Source organism: Petaurus breviceps, unplaced genomic scaffold, assembly GCF_028583685.1.
Source record: "Petaurus breviceps papuanus isolate PSGF00001 unplaced genomic scaffold, PetGlider_PUasm1.0 90702, whole genome shotgun sequence".
Lineage (NCBI taxonomy): Eukaryota > Metazoa > Chordata > Mammalia > Diprotodontia > Petauridae > Petaurus > Petaurus breviceps.
Window position 1 is genome coordinate 6,699,369 of NW_027187317.1, and position 11,093 is coordinate 6,710,461.

An 11,093-nucleotide genomic window follows, 5' to 3' on the forward strand; every position below is an offset into this window, starting at 1 on the left:
CCAAAAAAAAAAAGAGAGAGAGAGAAAGAAATATATAAAAGCCAGGGACACTCACTCTTCCATAAATACAAAAATAGTCCAGGGCAAGAGTGAATTTAGACTCACCTTACAGTGAGGTACCCATGTAGAGAACATTGGTGGCCAAAAGGAAAACTGATAGCTAACTATTGGATGACCTATTTTGAGTCTTTGAGAGGACCTATTCTTTCTGGTTCAAAGGGTCATGTAATTTCAACCTCCATCCTTCCATGGGTTCTTTCTCCATCATCCTATGTCCAAGTTTGTTTCTTAGAGAGTTACTCTTTGTTCTGGACTGCATTTTTTGTCTCTTTCCTTAGATGACATTGTCTAAAAAGTTCTTCTCAAGGGCTTTACTCTAACTAAAAGCCTCAATTAGCTTTTATCTTTGGACTGGATCTCTCTGAACTAAGCTTATTGATTGATTGACTCCTATTGGGTGTGGCTAATATCAGCCATTCATCCAATGGTATTTACGAAATGTAAACTATCTTGTTTATACATTTAAAACTGTGTTGATGGTAGGTGAATCATTAATTGGAGTGGGAAGTTTTAGGCTAGGTTTTTTTCTTTTTCTTTTTTGGGGGGGAAGAAGGTCATAGTACCATGGCCCCTTTGGCAGTCTGGTAATCACAATAATGTCTTAGGAAATAAATTTATTTCCTGGATAGATATTAGGAAAGAAGATGTCCTTTTTTTAAACAATCTTTTTGTTTTACATGCTTCGTTTCTTTTTATTTAGTAAATATCTTCATTTAACTTTTCCCCCTCTTTAGAATTCTTATGGAATGCTTAACTTTTATTTCACCAATGTTGTTTGATTTATGTTTTCTAGTTCCCTCCTGCCAAATTTGTCGAGTATACCAACTAAAAGAATATTATAAAATTAGTTTGAAAAAGAGATACTCCAACTTGTTTGGCTATTTCTTTTTTTTCGAGGGGGGAAGGCAATTGGGGTTAAGTGACTTGCCCAAGGTCACACAGCTAGTAAGTGTTTCAAGTGTCTGAGTCCATATTTGAACTCAGGCCCTTCTGACTCCAGGGCTGGTGCTCTATTCACTGCACCACCTAACCACCCCTTGTTTTGGTTATTTCTCAGGCACTTTTGTCATTGCCCATTTCTGCTTTTATATACATTTTAGTGCGGACTCTTTCCTCTAAATTGTAGACACCATTTTCCCATTCTAGACCCCATATTCATCTGCAAAAGACTTGGACTTGATGGTGTCTGTGACTCCAAAATTCTGAGATTTCAAAGGGTGGGCCTTTGTATGGTAGTGGTTATTACTAGTTCATTACTAAAGTATGATTCATTTGGCTCAACATCAGTGATTGACAGGGCTGATAAATATCAGGAACTGACTGGTAAATTTTAGTACATTTCTCGTGGTTGAATAAATATTGCTAGTGAGTTTAAAGCTAGGGAAGGATGTTTTTGTGTGTAGATAAAAACATTTGGTAATAATAATTGAATAGTTTGAATGTCTGATTCATGATAATTTACTGTAAATGCAGGTGAAATTTCAGTGTTTGTGTAGGTCAGAGAGAGTCAGGAAAATAGAATTTTTTTTTAAGCAATTGGGGTTAAGTAACTTGCTCAAGGTTACACGGCCAGTTATTTCTGGGTGTAGTGCTAAGTATCTGAGCCCAGATTTGATCCCCAGGTCATCCCGAGACTGGGGCCAGTGCTCTTACTCACTTAGCCACCTGGCCGCCCTGAAAATAGAATTTTTTAGAGGAAAATATGTCAATATAATATCTAATGTGGTATCAGTGTTTCAAATTCTACTTTTGTTGAAGAATGACTCCTTGAAAAAAAATCTTAAGTTTTAAGACATTTTCACTATCCTTATGGCTTACTACATAACATCTCAACTTGAGCATTTCATGGATCTTTGTAATTAGTAAACAAGCCAAATAATGTAAAACACATTTATATTGCTAATTTAAGTATGCAAAAACATAATATGCAAGAGATGATTCAGTTTAAATTCGATTAATAGACTAATTAAATTCTATTAATAAATTGGCTTATTTCTTCCCTTAAATTTTTAAGCATTCACAATATAATTGTGAACCCCTTTGTAATAGGTCATTTCCATCCTTTGAATTATGGTAATTTGTTCATGGAATCATTGGACTAAAAAGGTGTGCAAAAAATAATTCCACTGTCTTCAAGTAACAGGATACAAAATGATAAGCATTTTTGTGTGAATTCCTCAGGATAAAAAATTTCTTATGTGATAAGAGTATTTCTTGAAATGCTTTATTCAGATATCCCTATTACTGCAAGATAAGGACATCTGTCTTTTGTATCTGTCTTTCCCTTAGTAATTCAAACTAATTTTCTTTGTTATATTTCTAGAACAGAAGAAGACAAAGAATAAAAAGTAGTTCATGTTGAATAGGAGTGAGGTTTCCAAAACACCTTCTTTTTGTTCCTTAGAACTCTGTGAGGGTGGAAGTATAAGTATTAACTCTTATTTTTACAAATAAAGATAATTAGCCCAAAAGTTAAGGGATTCACCCTCCTGTCACCATTATTAGTAGATCTTGCTTGGCAAGATTTGGGGAATCCAAGTTGAGATGCCATATCACTTCCTTTACATCATGAACCCAAATTTCACATTTTGAGTTTTTTCTTTTTTTTTTTTCTTCATACTAAATAATCCCAAATCATATGTTTTGGCTTGTGACTCCTTTCCATTTTCCTTGTCCAAAATAAAATGTTCTCTCCACAAGTGAAGGTATTTGAAATCACTTACAATGAACAAAAATCCATTTTTTTCCCCTGTCCCTCCCAGTGAGGAAAAAAGAGTAAAAACAAAAGTATTATAATAAATATGCATAGTCTGGGAAAAGCAAATGCCTATATTGCATCAAGATTAAAATTCAAAACTATTTTGATTTCAACATCTTACTCCTTAGCATCTTCAAGGTTTGTTCCATATTGGAATAGGCATTGGAAACTTAGGTTCGTTTTTGTGCTATGATAAACCAAAAAGGCAGATTGTAATATTTTCCTTTCTCTCTTTCACTCTTTCTTCTGAACCTTAAACTGGGGTTGAAGAGGAATTTCAGCCTCTAGAAGCTATTCTTTTTTTTTCCATTTATTTTGCTTTTTGGAGGGCACTTGGGGTTAAGTGACTTGCCCAAAGTCACTTGGCTAGTTTTTGTGTTAAGTGTCTGAGGCTGGATTTGAACTCAGGTCCTCCTGACTCCAGGGCTGGTGCTCTATTCACTGCGCCACCTAGCCACCCTTAGAAGCTATTCTTAATCTGTACTTTGGTCAGACATGTTATCTTGAATTCAGCTCAATATCCCATCTAAAGTGATGTGATGATATGATTCCCTGACTTCCTTCAAATCTTGGCTAAGGAGCCCACCTCATTCAGCAAGAAGCCTTTCCTGAGCCCCTTCTATCCTAGAGCCTTCCTGTTGTTGATTATCGCCAATATATTTTGTATAGATCTTTTTTTGTGCATAGTTATTTGCATATTGCCCCCTCCAATAGACTATAAGCTCCTTGAGAACAAGGACTGTTTTTCTTCTATCCCCAGTACTTAACACAGTGTCTGGTACATAGGAGACACGTAATAAAATGATTGTTGACTGATTTAATGATTGGTCAAGATTGGACAAAATGTGACAGTAGAAATGGAATTGAGTTTGAAGGGATTCACCAACTGATTCAAGAGAAGGGTAGATGGAGAGGGAAAATGCAAAAATAAACTGACTTTTTCAGCCTGAGTAACTGGGAGGAAAGTGTCATCAATAGGAATAATGAGGTTTGGATGATCACCAATTTGGATGAGCTAAGAATGTTAGGAGTCTTTTGAGTTGAAATGGCAGCAAAACCTCTGTGATTGTAAGCAGCATATAGTTATAAATTTGAGAATGAAATTTGGACCTATCTATAGATTTGGAAGACATAAAGAGGTGATAATTAAACCATCAAGAACAAATGATGTAACAAGAACAGATGACACAAAAAATTTGTAGCAAGTTTGATGATGAGATTCTCATTTCCAAGATAGATGAGGAACTGATTCAGATTTATAAGAATGAGACACACTCTGCAATTGATAAATGAGATCAAGGGATATAAACAGGCAGTTTTCTAAGGAAGAAATAAAATATATTTAAAAAAGGATGGGAAAGAACAACTGACAGATATGGCATGCATTCATTAAGTTTTTCTAGGTTTCTCACTTGACTCTTCATAATTTCATACAAGCTCCCCCAGTTTTTCTGAAACTGCCTTTTATCATTTCTTATGGCACAATACATTGTTGTACCAAAATTTGTTCAGTTGTTCCCCAGTTGAGAGACACCCCTTTAATTTCCAGTTTCCTATAAGTTCTGCAAAAAGAATTACTATGAACATTTTTATTTGGTTGATAAATACCTTGGATTTTTTTTCTTTGAAAACTGTCTGTTTATTTCCCTTGATGCTGTTTATCAATTATAGAGTGGGTTTTATACTTTTGATTAGTTTCCTATCAATTTTAGAAATGAAACTCTTCATCATAGAAACTTTCTGCAAAGATTTTTTTTCCTCTTACCTAATTCTCTAACTTTAACTGCATTGGTTTTGTTTGTTGAAAAATATTTAAATTTTATGCTGTCAAAATTGTCCATTTTTTTCTTCTGTGATCCTCTCTATCATTTGTTCATGAACTGTTCCCCTGTCAAAATCTGGGGGAAAAAATTCTTCCTTGATCTCGTAACATATTTATAAAGTTACTTAGGCTGTCTTGAGTAATATCTTATATTCATTCATTTATACATATACATATATGTATATATATAATTTACTTACTTTTTATATCACAATTTATCCATAAAGATGTATTTTTTAGGAAAAGAATTGGTCTTATTGATATTTTGGAAAAGAATACTAGTATTGTGTTCCAGACTAACCATCCTTCAAAACCAGCATTTTTATTTTGATCTTATTATTTTATATAAATAATATTTGTGGCTCAGGTTATACAAAATATTCCCATGAGCTGCATGCTATTATTTATTTTATTATTATTTTGCCCTTATTGATGTTATTATCACATTTAATTGCGAATTAGTTGATTCTCTTTTCTTCTGTTAACATATAACCCTATAACCCTGCTTGGCCTTAACTCCTTCATAACCTTCACATGGGAATGAAGTAACCATAGAAAATGGGGTGTAGATGAGCAAAGGTTTCAACTTGACAGCATCAAAACTTACATCAGTATTTCATGAGAAATGTTACTGGTGAAAAGAGGTAAGGGAAATTTTGCCTATATTTCTTTAAAGGTCCTGTGTTTAGCAAATGCACTCCAAGCCCTTTTTTGACAGGAATGAAAGTAAGAAATAGTGCTTTTTGAATAGGAGCTTTCCTTTAATTACATTGGGAAGGTGATAATGGTTGGTATTGCATCTTTAATGTAACATTCTGGGTGTCCCTCTTCCTCTTTTCCTCCCAGCCACCACGTCTTGAGCAGAAATAAAAGGTTCAAAGCTTGTCAGCATCAGTTTATAGATAGCTGTTTAAAAATAATGAGATATTGGGTATTGTAAGGCTCAGGGCTGTCTTGCCAGACTCATTTATTTCCATTCACCTTTTGTCAGAATTGCAGACAGAAGACATTCAATTAAAACTTGTCACCTGTTGCAGATGACCTAATTTGTACTTGTATGTGTCACAGATTAGGGTTCCATGCTTCCGATAGAACAACTTTCATTCCTGGTGAGCAGTTTTCTGAGTAAACATATTGCCTATGGTCAACTTTTTCTTTCCAGCATTTTAGTCATAGCCATTTTTAGAGCGCGAGTACAAGTAAACCTGAGGAAGCCATATCTTTTCCTCTCAGCAAAGGAACCCTTTGACTTAAGACCTACAAATAATAATGCATGAATCAAAAGCAAATGAATACTTTGTGAGTTGCAATCCTTATAATCATTTAGAGACCAAAAGGAAAGACTTCCCCTTACTATTTTTTGTGTAAAACTTTGAAATTTTTTATTGTTATTGTTTAAAAAATATTTAAATGATTTCCTTAACATTCTCCTCATCCTCTTATTCCTTCAGCTTTATTTTTATTTCTGTAGCCAAATGGTTCTATGCTCTTGACTGAGTCTTCCTTTATGCAAAATATTCTCTCTTTAAGTGAATTCCTGTTGTTCTTTCATAAGGGAGAGTGATATTCTGTTATATTGATAAAGCACAGTTGGACCAGCCATTCCATATTCACTGGACACCTGTTTTAGTTACAGTTTTCTCCTACTATAAAGATTACTTCTTTGAATATTTTCTTTTTGAAGTCAAAAATCTTTTGTGGAATGGTCAGTCTACTTTATAGATCCATCAACATTGTTTTAGTGTGCCGGTCTTCTCACAGCCCCTCTTATGTGGACTTTAGTCAGTTTTTAATAATATCTGGCATTTTGTTCATTGTGAGGCAAACTTCTAATAATTATTTTCATTTTTGTTTTCTTTCTTTATTACTAGTGATTTGAAACCTCCCTCGTGCTTGTTGATCAGTTTGCATTTTTGCTTGACACATTCCCTGTTTGCTTTTATGTAGACACAATGTTTTGGAGAATGTGTCATGTAAACCAAGAGATGACTTTCCTGTTGAGTCCTCAGAATCTAGGGCACTATATCTGTTATCTCTATAGCCATGATAGGATTGGCCTTCCAGATCTGTTGAGGAGAGGAAAGTTTTATATCTTCTTTTTTCCAAGTACTGCCTCCTGAGTAGTTTGGCTCTAATCTGTTAGGCAAACCTGTACTATCTTACTATCTTACTGTAAAGTAAGAAGTACTTCTTGGTCTGATTGTTAGTTATTTTAAACAAGATATTTTATCTTTCTAAGCCTCTGTTTTCTTCTGTGCAGAATCAGGTAGTTAGAATAGATGATTATTAATATCCCTTAAAGGACCAAAATCCATTGCTACATCTTTTGATCCAATGGTTCTCTCTAATTTGCTATATATCAATAAAAAGATTCTTTGAACATTGCATTTTGTGTTTTGGACTCTCCTCAGCTTCAGAATATTAGGGCAGCCTCTGGCAATTCTAGTGACTTTTGTCCCTGCCAAAAATCTTATTCCCAGTCTGAATAAAATATGACAAATGCTAGATGTTTTGATATGTCCCAAATTTGGGGGGGGGGGGGTTTGCCCTTTTTTTCCCAGTAAATTTGCCGAGGGATGAGTGGGTGATATTGGTAGTTACTGTATATTTGGGGATGATAGCCTTACTTATATAATCTGCTTTCAAAGCATTTAGATTTCCCTTTACCCCCCAAAGTTGCCTGATCAGGTAGTTTATGCCAAAGTAACTCAAATAATATAAACTCATACTTTTGCTCATTTTTTTAATTTAAATCGCCATTGTCTTCACACCTATCTTTTGAAGTATCCTTGAGTGCAAATATTGTCTCCATTTTACAAAAGAGAAAACAGTAGCTCGGAGAAGAAACCTGCCCATGGTCTCAGAACATCTACACTTTAGAGCTTAGATTTGAACCAAAGTGTCTCCTTCCTGACTCGAAAGTGCCTTTTCTATTCCTTAATTGGTAGGTTCGTTCAGCTTGATGCAATAGCAAGAATTGAGGACTTTTTATCAGATGACTTAGTTCTGAGTTCATGGTCAGAGTACATTTCCTATCTTTTTCTGTAAAATAGATTTATGATATTTTAGCCATCTGCCATACATGATTTCTGTGCTGCTTAAATGAGTTGATATATGTGAAATATTTGTTCATTGGCAGCTCTCTCTAAATGTAAAGAGCCATTATTGTTGTTATAATAAGACATTGCTAAGAGGGAAGAGTTGGTGATAAAGAGTCAGTGACTGCTTTAGAAATGGTTACCCAGGAGGTAAATCTTTGGGGATATTCTAAAGGTTAGCTCTATGTTTTGGGACATAGGGATAAAAGTAGCTTTCAGGAGTTGAGTTGTTGGGTTGCCTTCTAGCATTCTGATGATAGCAATATGTTATATCCACTCCCTGGCGTTAAGTGTAAATGCATAAAATTTTCACTCAATCCTTTACTCAGTAGCCTATAAATATGCACAACTTGTCTAGGGCAAACTCGCACACTCTATCAAGATATTGTCCCGAAGGAAAACCCCATCAGAGGCTGCCACTAAAATTCCTGCCGCTGCTTTTGATATTGCTAATCTGCCCTTGCTTCTCTTTCTGCGGCTACTCAGAGATTTTCAGTATCCTCTCTTGATTCTCCCATCAAATCTCGGGAGAATTCAAGGACACTGTATGAAACTACATTTCCTCATTCTAGAAACTGACGTACTGCATGTGGAGACCACAAAATTCTGTTGAAAGCCCTCATCCTCCTTATCCTCTATGTCTAGAAGAAATTTGCTTTTCCAAAGTGTTTTAGACTTTTTTTGCAGACTGTGTTTGAGCCCATTTATTCTAAACAGTTACCTAGCTTATGTTTTAGGAGGTAAGCACTTAGATATCAATTCCTTTTCAGTGTAACTTGTACCTCTGTTGAAGTGTCCTGAGAATCCATTTAATTAATGTTCTTAACAGAGCTTTGTTTAGGAATGTCATCTTATATACTTTATTCTAAATTGAACAAACCTGGCTAAGGGAGACTATTGTGTAATTCATTAAAAGGGAGAAGTTCTTACTTGTGATGATTAAGAAGTATTTTTTACTTTTCAATTTTGGCAGCATCTAAAATTAATCAAAATTTTTGCATTAGAGCAAAAAGTCTTAAAAAAGGGATGTAGTGTTAAAATTAGCTGACCTAAGAAGGCCTTGTGCTGAACTAGTTTACTTTCTGTGTTTATTTGCCTCGCAGCATTTTTTTTTTGCCTCTCTGTCTATCCTTGCTATCCCAATTTTGTAAATTCTGACAATGTATAAGATTTGTAATTCCCTTGTGGCAATGTGGGCATATGTGGTACTTGAAATAGGAACCAATATGAAGTGCTCTATTAGGTTGGTAATGTTGACTGTTACAGTTCCTTTTTTCTTCTTTTTTAAAAGTAACTGTGAGTTTTCACATGAATAATATCCAGTTACTTTAATTAACTTTGTTTACTGTCAAATAATAAAAAGCAACAGGGATCTTATTTCCTGGGAAGAAATTTTATTTTAAAACTTTCCTTAACTGGTCAATAAGCATAGACAAAGACAGAAAGTTTTGTATAAATTCTCATATTGTTGATGCCTTTGTCTTCATAGAAGACAATGATGTAGAGATGTGATGTTTATGGAGATAATTTGATACATATTTATGGACATTATAGGTATTCCAGACTACAATAATTTGAGCTACATGGATTGGGTGGGCAGGTGGGGGGAAGGGTGGGCAGGGGAAGACAAGAGAAAAGAGTGGCAAAGTGATCTCTATTGATGTGTTTCATCCTTTCAATATATACAGACACCCAAAGAGCCCTTTGTTAAGGCAGCGAACCTAAAAATTACCACCTCTCTCCCTTGCCCCCACTAAATAAAAGTCATCTAAATACTTCAGTACATGTCTTAGGCTAGTGGTAAAAACTCATCTTTGGAAGGAGCTAGACTTTGCTAGAAAATACTGGAATGCTAATGAAACAGTGCAATCATGTTTTCCCACACTGTGTGCCAAATCTGTTTCTTCATAGGACCCAAACTTAAAGTTCATAAAATGATTCACAAATATGTAGTGCTATATATTTTATAAAGTGTCTTCCTTAAAAACAATACTGTGCAATAGATTGTGTATCCCTATTTTACAGATAAAAACATTGAGGAGAATTTAATTGATATACCAGTTTGATTCAATAAACATTAAGAATCGCTAAGAGGGGTGGCTAGGTGGCAAAGTGATTAGAGCACCAGCCCTGGAGTCAGGAGGAACTGAGTTCAAATTTGGCCTCAGACACTTAACACAAAAACTAGCTATGTGACCTGGGGCAAGTCACAACCCCAATTGCCCTGCACTCTCCGCTCCAAAAAGGAAAAAAAAAAAGAATCACTAAGAAGTAGGCCCTCTTGTAAGGCACTAGGAATACAAAATAAATCTGTTCCTCAAGGAGCTTATGTTCTAAATGGTCTCACAGTTAGTAAGGTTCAGGGTTTGAATTTTGCCAAACTTCATGACGCTTTCCACTATACTAAATGTATACTGTGAAAAACTAAGTTGTTATGCATCATCTATTACATATTGAATGGCTGTGATGTAAGGAAATAGTGATCTTGGTGTATTGGGACATGATACAACATAAACAAGTAATCACAAGTGTCATTTTTACATAGCATTTAAAAATGTTTTTACATCTGTTTATTCTGCAGAAACATGATATAGTGAAAAGTGTTCAAGATTAGCAATCAGAAAAATCAGTTTCTATTTCCATTTTTACTTACTATGTGACTTAAGCTGAGTTTCTTCACTATCTATTGTCTATATTAGCACCCATCCTTCCTATTGGACAGATTGTTTTTGGCTTTGAGCTCCTGAGGGGTATGTGGGAAGGAGCCTTGAGGTGCTAGAGAGATGTCTTTTTATCTTTACTGTCCTGGGATAATGAACATAACTATTATTTGTACACATTTTACAGATATTGAAATAAAAGTTCCAGGGATATTAAGGTCACATAGCTAACAAGAGATCTGAAACTGTTACTGACTCAAAGCCCTCTGTTCTTCTGCTTTGCCAGAATATGAGACAGAGATAAAGAAAGATATACACAACATACATATAATGGTCAAAAAGTCCTTCTAACTTGAAGAAATATTTCTATTCCCTATTTTCTTTTATGTATTATACACAGTGAATGAAAGGGTAACAAGCTTATTTGAGCTTGGGGATCTTTTTAGTCTCAGATGAGTATAGATTATTCCATTAAAAAGAGAATGTTTCCTTCCCATTTCTCAATCCTTCATGCTAGAAGTGACCATTTTTTAAAACATAGTACATATATTATTTGTATAAATTACAATATATAATGCATGTACAATCTAGGTGTATGTTGTGTTTGTATTATGCGTACATTCATATCTCTCTATGTGTGTGGGGGGGGAGAGAGAGAGAGAGAGAGAGAGAGAGAGAGAGAGAGAGAGAGAGAG

General features: G+C 34.8%; 1 protein-coding gene across 11 annotated transcripts in view; it reads left to right on the plus strand.

Annotated features, from left to right (window-relative positions):
* Window positions 1–11,093, plus strand: part of ESRRG (estrogen related receptor gamma) — a 696,148-nt gene that overhangs the window by 620,473 nt on the left and 64,582 nt on the right. The window lies entirely within an intron of this gene.